The following is a 14,472-nucleotide window of genomic DNA, read 5'->3' as shown; positions in this document are numbered from 1 at the left end:
GTCATTTTGAATATAGATAAAAGGTCTTGGTGAATTATTTCAGAAAGAAATCTCTGCCAATGTCCTGGATTACATTTTTAGTTGCTATCTCATTACTTTTTGTGGGATCTTGCTGTGTTCAAATTGACCTCCTCTTTTTCTCATTGGCTGCAGCATGTTTTGCACCATCCTGGCAGCATAAAAGGTACCATGTTAAATGCCAATTGTTTCAGGGCATCATACACTTGTGACCTCCTGTACCTGATAAAGAGGACGCTGAGTGTATGTTCATTGTCATCTGCTGCTGTAGCCCATCGACTTTAAGGTTCGACATGTTATGCATTCAGAGAGGCTCTTTTGCATGCCACTGTTATAACCTGCTGGTTATTCGGGTTACTGTCGCATTCCTCTCAGCCTGAAGCTCTGACCTCGGTATCAAGACATTTTTGTCCACAGACCTGCCACACACTGGATTATCTTTTTTTTTCTGCTTTTCACACCATTCTCTTTAAATTCCAGAGAATGCTGTGCATGAAAATCCCAGGAGATCAAAAGTTTCTGAGATACTCAGACCACCCAATCTGGCACCATGGTCAAAGTCACTTAAACCACATTTTTTCCCCATTCTGATGTTTGGTCTGAGCAACAACCGAACCTCTTAACCATTTCTGCGAGTTTTTATGTATTGAGTTGCTGCCGCATGATTGGCTGATTAGATATTTGTATAAAGAAGCTGATGTACAGGTGTACCTAACTAAGTGGCCACTGAGTATACATTAGGGTTTATTCCTCCTGATCAAAATGAGGAACCCTGGATGCTTTTAAATTCCATTTTACAAGTTCTCAGATCTGATTTCTAACGCTCATCCCCTACTATAGAGCCTTCGCGCAGTCACTCAGACTGGACTTTATTACCTGATCATGGACCTTGGAACCAAAACTGAACTATTACACACTGATACACTGAATGACTCCTGAGGACCCAGCAGATTGTGCGATCTCACTGAGGCAGCAACATGCTTTCAATATTGAATGACATCAGGGTTACTGTGAACAAAGAAAAGGCCTCATGTTTCGGCTGGTTGTCTGCTTTGAAAGCTTAACCATCAGAATACTATCCCTTTACATTCACCTGTAAGATGCCAGAATCAGCATTTCAACCTCGCTCACAAAAATCTTCACCAGCCCCATGACTTCTCATATGATGAACTCTAGACTCTGTAGATCAATTTTGCTGTATCAGTCACACAGCTGATTTTAACACATGTCAAGATTATAAAGAAAAGTTCTTCTATCAGAGTCTCAAGATAGTCCAAGACATTGCAATAAAATGCTGGAAGTACTTAGCGGATTAGGCAATATTGTTTAGATCCAACAACAAGACTTTAGATCATTAGTCCAGGCCTTTTGATTGGTTACTGCCGGTTACACCACTGGCGTTTAGGACAGCAATGAAGGTCCTCCATCTCTGTCTGTCCTTGAACATACACACCGTTGCATATAGATATAGAAGAACCCTTCATTACTATTTCTGTAACAACTTCTTTTTTGACCATTTGTTGGTGTTAACCTGGAGAACTGGTGAACCAATCTTAGTCTGTCCTCTGCCCTTTGACCTGTTAGGTACGGGTGACCCTACCAAGAGCCAAAGCACAAAGCCCTGACTCCAGCCCACATAGTTCTCTAGGACACTAAGGCACACAAGCCTCCAAACTTTACAACAAGGTTATGGCCTTCTTGGAGGAGGCCAAGTATTCTGATTACTAGTCCATTTCAGCTGTTCTGTTGTAACCCACAATGTATTTAAGGGAATAGATGAGTGTTCCTAGAAGATGCAGTAAGTGTGGGTGGAAACCTACAACCTAATTGAAGCCTCTATTTTAAGATCACCATCATCAAAATGTGCTGTGTTATATGCTATGGGCAATCACAGTCTATGACCACAATTGCTTTTTCTGCAGAATTGGTTTGCTGTTGACTTCTTCTGGGCAGTATCTTTAGCAGACAGGTGACACCGGCCATTATCAATCCTCTTCCGCAATTGTCTGCCTGGTGTCGGTGTCACATAACTAGGACTTGTGATGTGCACCAGCTGCTCATGCGACCATCCATCTATTTTAAGACAGACATTTCATTGTTAACTCTTGTTTCTTCACAGGTGCTGCCTGACATGCTGACTGTTTCCAGCATTTTCTGTTTTATGCCAAAGTGATCTACAGCCTTTGAGTACAGTTATCAGGGTGAACTAACCTTGACCAACAAGGTCATTGCCCTTTCTCCCCCCTCCATGTTTATCACAGAGCAGTTCAGGTAGAAACAATTCACCACCAATTAATACTGTGAATCAAGGATCTGTTATCAGCCGTGGTCCATCTCTGAGTCAGAACCTGGGTTCAAAAACCACTGCTTGGACCTGAGTACATAACCCATCTACAAAGGGAACTAGGTGCTATAGAAGGGCCATGTGGTGACGTAGCAAATAACACATCTCTTCACAGTTCCAGCCGTGAGACTGAGGTTTGATTCCCACTGCTGTCTGTAAAGAGTACATACATTCTCCCTGTGACTGTGGCAGGGTGGAGATACGTCTCTACCAAAGGAGGTGTAAGGTGTTCCCTCCACTGTCCTGCAGGTCACCCTTTGGCAAGGTGTAGCACCTGTTTAGCCCCCGATCAGGGTCATGTGAAGCCATGGGAACAGCTGATGGATGGTCATATGAGCACTCGGTGCAGATCACAAGTCCTGGTTATGTGACAACTGACGCCAGGCAGACAATCTCTGAAGAGTATTGATAATGGCTGGGGTCACCCGTCTTGTAAAGACACTGCCCAGAAGAAGACAATGGTAAACCACGTATGTATAAGATGGAACGACCATGATTGCCCACGTCATACAACACGGCACATACAGAATGAGAGAGCTCTGGTTTCTTCCCACATTCCAAAGATGAACAGGTAGGGTTTTGAGTTGTGGGCATGCTATGTCGGTGCTGGAAGCACAGATAAACTTGCAGGCTGCTCAGCACGATTCTCACTGATTTGATTTGAGGCACGCGACATGTTTCACCATGTTTCAATGTACATAGAAAACCTACAGCAGTATACAGGTCCTTTGGTCCACAAAGCTGTGCCAAACATGTACTTACTTTAGAAACTACCTAGAGTTACCCATAACCCTCTATTTTTCTGAGGTCCATGTACTTGTCCAGGAGTCTCTTAAAAGACCCTGATGTATTCACCTCCACCACCGTAGCTGGCAGCCTATTCCACGTACTCACCACTCTCTGCGTAAAAAACTTACCCCTGACAGCTACTTCCAAGCAGCTTAAAACTGTGCCCTCACGTCATTTTGGCCCTGGGAAAAGGCCTTTGGCTATTCACATGATCAATGCCTCTCATCATCTTCTACACCTCTATCAGGTTACCTCTCACCCTCTCGCGGCTGGTGGCGTAGTGACATCAGCGCTGGACTTCAGGGCAAGAGGTTCTGGGTTCGAATCCAATCTGACACCTGACCAAGTTCATTTCCCAATACTGGATCAAGTACAGCCTCCGCTTTTGTAGGCTTATCTACATATTGTGTCAAGAAACCTTCCTGAACACACCTAACAAAGTCCACCCCATCTAAACCCCTCACTCCAGGGACATGCCAATCGATATTTGGGAAATTAAAATCTCCCACCACAACCCTATTATTATTATGTCTTTCCAGAATCTGTCTCCCTATCTGCTCCCCGATGTCCCTGTTACTTTTGGGTGGTCTATAAAAAACACCCAGCAGGGTTATTGAGCCCTTCCTGTTCCTAGCTTCAGCCACAGAGACTCTGTAGACAATCCCTCCACGTCTTCCTCCTTTTCTGCAGCAATGACACTACCCCGATCAACAGTGCCACGCCTCACCTCTTTTGCCTCTCTCCCTGCCCTTTCTGAAACATCTAAAGCCTGGCACCTGAAGTAATCATTCCTGTCCTGAGCCATCCAAATCTCTATTGACCACAACATGTGACAAGAAAAGGCAAATCGTTCCTCAATCAATCAATCCTAAGAAGTTACTGGATTTCATATGATGTGATATACCATTGTACTATTTGTAGAAGAACAGCTAAATTCTCTTTCCATTTCCAACTATTGTGTATCCCTTAAAGTTAATGTAAGTGACCGTCTGATTGATATTCCATTGAGTTTGTGGAAACTCGGTCTGCAGAAATAGTCTGCTTCAAAGTAAATTCATTATCAAATTATATATTTCACCGTATGCAACCCTGAGAATCACTTTTTGCAGGCATGCTCAGTATTCCAATATACAATAATAGAATCAATGAAAGACTGCATCAACAGGGCAGACAGCCAGTATGCAAAAGACAACAAACTGCAAATATAAAAGAAATAATAATGATAATAAATAAGTAAGCACTAAATATCAAGAACTTGAGATGAACAGTCCTTGAAAGCGAGTCCGTAAGTTATGGGAACAGTTCAGTGATGGGCCAAGTGAATCTATCCTCACTGGTTCAAGAGCCTGAGGGTCCCTGATGATAACTGTCCCTGAACCTGGTGTGAGTCCTAAGGCTCCTGCATCTTCTTTCTGATGGCAGCAGTGAGGAAAAAGCACATCTTGGGTGATGGATGTGACGTTTTGTGTGCCAACGCTCAGGGTAGATGCCAGCTTTACCTGTGATAGACTAGGCCGTATCCCCTACATTCTGTAAGATTTTCCTTTCAAAAGCATCGGTGCTTCCATATCAGATTGTGATGCAGCCAGTCAATATACCCTCCACCACACCTCTACAGAAGTTTGTCAAAGCTTTTGATGACGTGCCAGACCTTCACAAACTCCTAAAGAAGTTGTGGAACTGCCGTGCTTTCTTCGTAATTGCCCTTACTTGCTGGGCCCACAGAGGTAATAACACTGAAGAGTTTAAACCTGCTGACCCCCAATGGGGACTGGCTCCTGGTCCTCCAGTTTCCTCTTCCCAAAGTCAATACTCAAGCTTCTTTGCCTTGCTGTCGTTGAGCTGCTGTAGCACCGTTCAATCTCCCTCCTCTAAGCTGCTTGGTCACCACCTTCACCTCACTAGCTGTAAAGTACTTCCTGGATCGACGTGGCTGTGAACAGTTCTGTTTACGTACAGTACATATGTTTTTATGTTCCTGGCATACTAATATTTACTGATTGAGCTGCCTAAGCTACACCCGGATGTTGTTTTAGACTATTTTGTCAAACTGTGTGTAATGAATGATTAAAATTTGGCAGCTGATTCCTTTCACATGGTTACTGAAGCAGGTCCTACAGCTCAAAAATCAGATAGTCTCTTAGCAACCAGGTTGTCACAATGACTGGAATTAGTTCATGAAAACACAAAATGCTGGCAGAACTCAGCAGACACTACCTCCTTCCATAGATGTTGTCTGGCCTGCTGAGTTCTGCCAGCATTTTGTGTTTTTATTTATTTCCAGCATCTGCAGATTCACTCGTGTTGCACTGGAATTAGTTCCTCTGTTCACATCTCTAATGACAGTGATTACTGTCAATGGACAGGAGTAAGGCATATTTAAATCAGAATCAAGTTTAATATCACTGGCAGATACCGTGAAATTTAATGATTTTGTGGCATCAGTACAATGCAATACCTAATAATAGAGAAAAAACTGTAAATTACTCTATGAATATATATGTGTGAATATATATATATATATAAAAATAGTTACATTAAATAAGTAGTGCAAAAGACAGATATTAAAAAGTAGTGAGATGGTGTTCATGGGTTCAATGTCCATTCAGAAATCGGATGGCAGAGGGAAAGAAGCTGTTCTTGAATCATTGAGTCTGTGTCTTCAGGCTCCTGTCCCTCCTCCCCTTTTGCAGCTTACTTCAATCCTGTGCAGTAGCCACCCGCCCCCCCCCCCCCATACTAAACTGTGATGCAGCCAGTTAGAATGCTCTCCCTGCAGATATTGCGAGTGTTTTAGGTGACAAACCAAATCTCTTCAAACTCCTAATGAAATATAGCTGCTGTCTTGCCTTCTTTGTAGCTCTTTGTAGGGTCCAGGATAGATCCTCAGGGATGTTGACATCCAGGAATTTGAAATTGCTCACTCTCTGCTTCTGACCCCTCTATGAGGACTGGTGTGTGTTCCCTCATCTTACCCTTCCTGAAGTCCACAATCAGTTCTCTGGTCGTACTGACATTGAGTGCAAGGTTGTTGCTGCGATATTCAACTCAACTCAAAGTTCAAAGTGAATTTTTATTATCACTGCACAGCGGGGGCAAATCATTGTGAAGCTCACAGAGCAGGGCACAGGTGAGAACAGGGATTAGATACTGGATGAGAAGCTGACAAGTCTAGACAAGAGTCCAAACGAGTCAGAGGTCCAAAACACAATCGCAGACTGAACCAAAGTTGGGCTGACAATTGAACTCCAAGCATAAGTTCAGCAGCATTTTAAATATCCAAATCATGGCTGCCAACTAGCAGAGCAGGCCAGAATCTTTAGAGGGGCCAGGCAGCTATCCATACTCCGAAGAATCAGAGTGTAATAACCCCAGAGGCTGACGCTGCAGGGTATCAGATAGGCAGGTGAGAAGAGATAAAGGCCAGAGTGTGGAATAGAAGACAGAAGAGGAAGAAAAACTATTTTTTCACAGAATTATAGCAGCATTAACTTTGTAATTACCACGTTTAATGTAGTGGAAGTAATTGAATGGGATCAAATTGACTCTTTAAAGGATAAGGCAGAGAAAGGGAAGTTAGAAAACAATAGAAGGTTGGGCGTTAACGCTGCCATGAGCCCTCGAGTTAAATGACATAATCATCCACTGCAGATATCGTACAGAAGGCCCATGTTTCACACAACATTCCAAGCATTAAAGACTTTGGAAGTGAGATCACAGTGCAAAGAGGACTTGCATGACAAAGCAATATTGTGATCACGGTTGAGTCAGTAGTTTTCCGTGTCACTGAAAGAGGAATAAATATTTGTTAGTGCACCTGGTGCTCTTCAAAATCTGTTTGTTTATTTATTGAGATACAGTGCAGAAATAGGCCCTTCCGGCCCTTTGAGCTGCGCTGCCCAGCGACCCCCGATTTGCCCCGATGTGGCAGCATTGACTCCAGCTTCGACGCCGCACCACACTATCTCTGGTGGAGCGACACCGACTCTGGCGCCTCTCTCCTGGGTGGCTGTAAGCAGGCGACATAGCAGCTTGAGGCCTTGTCCTCGTTACAACGCAGGCCCCGCCGTCCGCCCATAAACTAGTGAATCGGACGCAGCATTCCACGTTAACAATGTCCAACCGGGTCTCGCGGTCACGAGGAAAGCGACTTAGGTGATCGCTGGCTGTTAGACTACACACAGCCTTCGCGCACCGGCTCCTCCAGCGCCCCTCTAATGCAGGCCGAGCCACGTCCAGCCCATTCAGTTTCTCTGCCAATCAGCAACGCAGTGATGGGGTAGCCCTACAGTTCTTTAAGTTCTCAAAGTCCTGCAGAGTCAAAATATTTTCAAAAGAGACAAAAGCACCTTCGTTTGACCCCGTAGGAGCCGCTGCAACAGTGTGTCACCCTCTTACCAGAAGATGGTATATCTTTCGGAGAGCAACATTTTGGGATGCGTGGGAGGAACTGGCGAGGCGTGAGACTCTTTCGCCCTGTTCAAACTTCAGATCTCTCCAAAACTCTGCTTGTGCCCCAACTTCTAAGTTCCAGTCTTTCAGAATCCCAACCTGCACTGAAAAGCCATTCAGTAATTAATTTTTTTAAAAAAAGTTCTTATCTATTTATTGTGATATAGCATGGTAACTGTCTCTTACAGCCCTTTGAGGCTGTAATGGCTCCCCAGATTTAACTGACAATTCATAATGAATACAATTAACTTTGGACTTCGGGACGCAGGAGGAAACACACGCAGTCATGGGGAGAACATACAAACTCCTTACAGGCAGCAGCAGGAATTGAACCCAGGTTGCTGGTACTGTAAAGTGTTGTGTTAACCCACTACACTACCGTGCCTCTCTATGGTGCTACGGTGCTTTGCGATCTTTCATCAAATCCTTGACAGCTCTTTCAAATGCCGTTTCCTTCAGCTGCGTAGCACAAAAGGTCATGCTTACGCACAGAAGTGAGACTTGAACTGAAGGGTTTGCTGATTCACAGGGAAGAACTTTTCTAATTGAACACTATCAATGCTATTCCTGCGTAGCGTAAATCAACATTTAGAAATATGCTGTTTATTAGCTATGCCTTTCATCCGCCTGTTAACGCAGATTGGCAGATCAGCCAATCATGTGGCAGCAACTCAATGCAAAAAAAGCATACTGGCATGGTCAAGCGGTTCATTTGTTGTTCAGACCAAACATCAGAATGGGGAAGAAATGTGACCTAAGTCAGTTTGACTGTGGAATGAATGTTGGCGCCAGACGGGGTGGTTCGATTATCTCGGAAAATGGTGATCTCATAAGATTTTCACGCACAACAGTCTCTAGAGTTTGCAGAGAATGGGGTGAAAAACAGAAAACATCCGTTGAGTGGCTGTTCTGTGGAGGAAAGTATCTTGTTAATGAAAGTGGTCAGAGGAGAAAGGCCAGACTGGTTCAAGGTGACAGTAACTCAAATAACCACGCATTACAACAGTGGTGTGCAGAAGAGCATCTCTGAATGCACAACATGTCGAACCTTGAAGTGGACGGGCCACAGCAGCAGAAGACCGTGAGGAGACACTCGGAAGCCACTTTGTTAGGAACCTTCTGTGCGAAAAAAGTGTAAATCAGCTTTTAGAAATATACTATATATTGGACATGCTTTATTCCCTCCAGCCTACTTGTTTGAAGGACTGGCTTGGCTGGCTATTTCCTTTGATGTGCCTGTGAAATTGCATATCTATCAGCCACTGTAGACATAGAATGCAGAAATCTTATCTCATGAATTCACTACACAGTAGGATTCTGATGTCCTTCATCAGGACTGGAAAGGAAGGGGGAAGATGCCAGTATAAATAGCACATGTTGGCAAGGGTTAGATGCAATCAGAGGGGGTGAAGTAAGAAGCTGGGAGGTGATAGGTGGAAGAGGTAAAGGGCTGAAGAAGAAATCTGATTGGAGTACATCAGTAGTTGGGAAATTGTTGGAATCGATTGTTAGGGATGAGATTACGGAGTACCTGGAGGCACGTGACAAGATAGGCCAAAGCCAGCATGGTTTCCTGAAAGGAAAAACCTGCCTGACTAACTTACTGTAATTTTTTTTTAGGAAATTACAAGCTGGGTAGGCAAAGGAGATGCAATAGATATGCTGTACTTGGATTTTTCAGAAGGCCTTTGACAAGGTGCCACACACACAGAAGGCCTTTGACATCTGCTTAGCAAGATAAGGGATGTTACTAGAATGGGTGCATCATGGTTAGAGCATTGACTGATCGGCAAAAAGTAGAGAGTGGAAATAAAGGGATCCTATTCTGGCTGGCTGCCGGTTACATGCGGAGTTCCATGCGGGCAGTGTTGGGACTGCTAGTTTTTACGATGTACGTCAATGATTTGGACTATGGGATTAATGGATTTGTGGCTTAAATTTGCCGAAAATACAAAGATAGGAGCAGGAGTGGGTAGTGTTGAGGAAGCAGAGAGCTTGCAGAGAGACTTAGATAGTTTTGGGCAAAGACGTGGCAAATGAAATCCAATGTTGGAAAGTGTATGGTTATGCACTTTGGTGGAAGAAATAAACGGGAAGACTATTATTTAGATGGAGAGAGAACTCAAAGCTCAGAGATGCAAAGGGACTTGGGAGTCCTTGTACAGGCTAACCTCCAGGTTGAGCTGGTGGTGAAGAAGGCAAATGCAATGTTGGCATTCATTTCTAGAGGAATAGAGTATAAGAGCAGGGATGTGATGTTGAGGCTCTGTAAGGCACTCGTGAGACCACACTTGGAGTATTGTGTGCAGTTTTGGGCTCCTTATTTTAGAAAGGATATACTGACTTGGGAGAGGGTTCAGAGAAGATTCATGAGAATGATTCCAGGAATTAAAGGGTTAACGTATGAGGAATGTCTGGCAGCTCTTGGGCTGTATTCCCTGGAGTTCAGGAGAATGAGGGGGGGATCTCATAGAAACATTCCGAATGTTAAAAGGCCTGAACAGATTAGATATGGCAAAGTTATTTCCCATGGTAGGGTAGTCTAGGACAAGAGGGCACGACTTCAGGATTGAAGGACGTCCATTTAGAACTGAGATGCAGAGAAATTACTTTAGTCAGAGGGTGGTAAATCTGTGGAATTTGTTGCCACGAGCGGCTGTGGAGGCCAAGTCATTGGGTGTATTTAAGGCAGAGGTAGATAGGTTCTTGATTAGCCAGGGCATCAAATGGTATGGGGAGAAGACAGGGGAGTGGGGATGACTGCAAGAAATGGATCAGCCCAGATTGAATGGTAGAGCAAACTTGATGGGCCGAATGGCATGTTTCTGTTCCTATATCTTATAGTCTGATGGAGCATGGGAGAAAGGGAAGGAGAAGGGGCAGGTGGGGAGATGGGGAGGGGTGAGAGGGGAGCTAGAATGGGAAATGGAAATAGAGAGAAGGGGAGGGGGAAGAAATGACCAGAAATTACCAGAGAAATCGAGGGGAAAATATTCCATTGTAGCCATAGCTATGAATATAATGATTTGAAAATGGAATTCAGAGGGGCATTTATTTATTGAGATACAATGCAAAGGCCTTCCGGCCTTTGAGTGATACCACTCTGCAATCCCCCAATTTAACCCTGGCCTAATCACAGGACAATTTACAATGACCAAGTAACCCACCAAATGGTGTGCCTTTGGACTCTGGGAGGAAACCAGAGCACCAGGAGGAAACCTGGTTCACAGGGAGAACGTACAAACTCCTTACGGGCAGCATCAGGAATTGAAACCCGGCTAGCCTGTACTGTAAAGCGTTGTGCTAACCACTGTGCTACTGTGTTGCCCTAAAGTGTAAAGATCAAATATTAATCTAGATAGGTGTTCCTGCCTCAAGGGTATATAAATAACTGGTATTGAATACTGTTATCAATCCGGCCTGAGCTATTGAAAGCATGAAGACCAAAGCGATCAGACCTACCAACGCACACAACGTGTGGAGGATCTCAACAGGCCGGGCAGCATCTACGGAAAAGCGTAAACAGTTGACGTTTCAGGCCGAGACCCTTCAGCGTGACTCTCCTGTGGAAAGGCTTCGGCCCGAGAGGTCGAGTGCAATTTTTCCACAGATGCTACCTGGCCTGTTGAGTTCCTCCAGCACTTTGTGTGGGTGGCTCGGATTTCCAACGTCTGCAGATTTTCCCTTGTTAGCAGTCAGACAGACTGATGTAATGCGGGAAGTGAATAATGAGGAACAAGAATGGAAATTGGCCCAAGATACTTGCAAGAAAAGTTGGGTTGGGACTCAAAATAATTGCTGCTTTTCGGATTCTGAAGGTACTAGATCATAGAACAGAGTCCATGAGTCATACAGAAACCTTTACTGTAAGTGTAAGAATTATTCTGGCAATCCCTTTGGTAACGAATGGGTTCCATTTTTACAGATGTCCTTTACAAATCAAGTCACTGGGTGGACTTAAAGTAGAAATTGTTAGATTCTTAGTTGCTGAGAAGTAAGGAATATGGAAAGCAGAAGAAAGGAGTTGGAAAGTAATCTCAGAATGGGGTGGAGTGGACTAAATGGGCTGAATGGCCTAATTCTGCTCTTATATCTTGGATTTGGACTTCAGGAAAGGTAAGACGAAAGAACTCATACCAATCCTCATAGAGGGATCAGAGGTGGAGAGAGTGAGCAGTTCCTGGGTGTCAGGATCTCTGAGGATCTAACCTGGTCCCAAGATATCGATGCAGTTATAAAGAAGGCAAGACAGCGGCTATACTTCATCAGGAGTTTGAAGAGATTTGGTATGTCAACAAATACACTCAAAAACTTCTATAGATGTACTGTGGAGAGCATTCTGACAGGCTGCGTCACTGTTTGGTATGGAGGGGACTACAGCACAGGACCAAAAGATGCTGCAGAGGGTTGTAAAGTTAGTCAGTTCCAACTTGGATACCAGCCTGAAAAGTACCCGGGACATCTTCAAGGAGCGGTTTCTCAGAAAGGCAGCATCCATTATTAAGGACCTCCAGCACCCAGGGCATGCCCTTTTCTCACTGTTACCATCAGGAAGGGGGTACAGAAGCCTGAAGGCACACACTCAACGATTCAGGAACAGCTTCTTCCCCTCTGCCATCTGATTCCTAAATGGACATTGAACCCATGAACACTACCTCACTTTTTAAATATATATTATTTCTGTTTTTTGCACGATTTTTAATCTATTCTATATACATAGGCTGTAATTGATTTACTTATTTATTATTTTTTCTTCTAAGTTATGTATTACGTTGAACTGCTGCTGCTAAGTTACCAAATTTCACGACACATGCCAGTACTGTCTTACTATTGCTCTACTAATTCAACTCAGCCCTGTAATGGAAATCACACTAAGACAGAGTCAAAGAAAACCGCGGCACAGAAACAGGCCCTTCGGCCCATCTAGTCTGTGTGCCAAAACGTTTAACCTGCCTACTCCCATCGACCGGAACCTGGCCCATAGCCCTCCATGCCCCTCCCATCCATGTACCAATGCAAACTTCTCTTCAATGTTAAAATCAAGCTCGCTGCCACCACTTGCAACGCCAGCTCATAATTTTAAATATTTTGGTAAAAAATCACAGACGTTCTGAGATTTTTGAAGTCTTGACGCAAATAGCAATGCAGCAGAAAGGGGGCTGTCACAAATTGTATAATTAATAACATTCCTCTACAGTTAATATGATAATTGCATATTAACAGCATTTCATTAAAATAATTTGATCGATTCTCTGAAATTGAATTATTGAGGCATTGATTGAGTAAACAGGGAGTACCTGTTCCCCAGGGTTGAAATATCTAATACCAGAGGGCATGCATTGAAGGGCAGAGGGGGTAGGTTCAAGGGGGATGTGAGGGGTAAGTTTTTTTACTGAGAAACTGGTGGATGCCTGGAATACGTATTCAGTTTAATCTATTCAGTATACTGAAGAGATTAAAAATGGTGCAAAAAACAGAAATAATATATATTAAAAAGTGAGGTAGTGTTCACGGGTTCAATGTCCATTTCAGAATCAGATGGCAGAGGGGAAGAAACTGTTCCTGAATTGCTGAGTGTGTCTTCAGACTTTTGTACCTCCTTCCCGATGGTAACAGTGAGAAAAGGGCATGCCCTGGGTGTTTAATAATGGATGCTGTCTTTCTGAGACACCGCTCCCTGAAGATGTCCTGGGTACTTTGTAGGCTAGTGCCCAAGATGGAGCCGACTAGATTTACGACCCTTTGCAGCTTCTTTCGGTCCTGTGCAGACAGTCCGAAAGCTGGTTTGGGACAGCATTGTGGGCTGAATGGCCTGTTCCTCTGCTATACTGTCTATATCTAAATTCCAAGGTGGCCTGTCCTGGAGTTGGAGGGGTGTAACAGGGCTTGCTTTGACGTTGTTTTGTTGCTGTTATTCTTATTGGTTGTGTTGTTCTGTGAACGCTGTAGCACCAAAACACGCGGCAACCCTTGCTGGCAGCCCCCCCAACCCCCCAGCACATCCTTAGGTTGACTTGGTTGTTAATGCAGATTCAGTATTTCAGTCCTGCTGAAGGGTCTCGGCCCGAAACGTCGACTGTTAACTCTTTTCCACAGATGCTGCCTGGCCTGCTGAGTTCCTCCAGCATTTTGTGTGTGTTGCTCTGGATTTCCAGCATCTGCAGAATCTCTCTTGTTTGTGGAGTATTTCACTGTAGGTTTTGATGTACAGGTGATAGGTAAATGAATCTGAATCTGGGAATCAAACTGCTGTTGTAAAAATATCTATTATGCCTAATCTCCCTCCCAAGCCTCAAATAGTCTCAAAAATGTTCCCTCTAAATCCTTCCAGCTTAGTCTGCTCTGATGGGACGACCTTCTCTGGACCGATGCCCTGCAGTCTAAATGTTTCCTGATCTCTCTTCTTTCTCAGTTATACCTGGCATGCTCTTTGTGTGACCCCGCTCCGACAATCTCCAGCACCTACACACAGCTAGGGCCCTAAGACCTTCACACAAAACTGCATTCGTCAGCGTGGAGCGGAGAGTGGGTTTGTAAATCTGGCAGGAGCAAAGGGTGTTGGGGATGGCGAGGGTCGAGCACCATGGGAGGGGTGTGAGGCGGGTGGCAGAGGAGGAGTTCCGGGGGGGGCGGGGGATGGGGCTTGCGTGGGCCTCAGAAAGGTGGTGTCCGTTATTAAGGACCCCCATCACCCAACACTTGCCCTCTTCTCATTGTTACTGTAGGCACACACTCAATGATTCAGTAACAGCTCTTCCACTCTGTCATCTGATTCTTAAATGGACATTGAACCCAAGAATACTACCTCTCTACTTTTTTTATTTCTATTTTTGCACCTCTTATTTAATTTAAGTATATATATGTTTATA

General features: G+C 44.3%; 1 long non-coding RNA gene across 1 annotated transcript in view; it reads right to left on the bottom strand.

The window, feature by feature from the left end:
- LOC132381501 (uncharacterized) overlaps positions 1 to 5,264 on the bottom strand; it is a 30,136-nt gene extending 24,872 nt beyond the window's left edge. Inside the window, exon 1 of the long non-coding RNA XR_009508052.1 lies at positions 4,651 to 5,264. This is a non-coding gene — a long non-coding RNA (uncharacterized LOC132381501). The remainder of the gene's footprint in view (positions 1 to 4,650) is intronic.
- Between the last annotated feature and the right edge of the window lie 9,208 nt (positions 5,265 to 14,472).

The sequence above is a fragment of the Hypanus sabinus genome, chromosome 26 (genome assembly GCF_030144855.1).
Source record: "Hypanus sabinus isolate sHypSab1 chromosome 26, sHypSab1.hap1, whole genome shotgun sequence".
NCBI lineage: Eukaryota > Metazoa > Chordata > Chondrichthyes > Myliobatiformes > Dasyatidae > Hypanus > Hypanus sabinus.
This window is presented reverse-complemented; position numbering and strand designations above follow the sequence as displayed.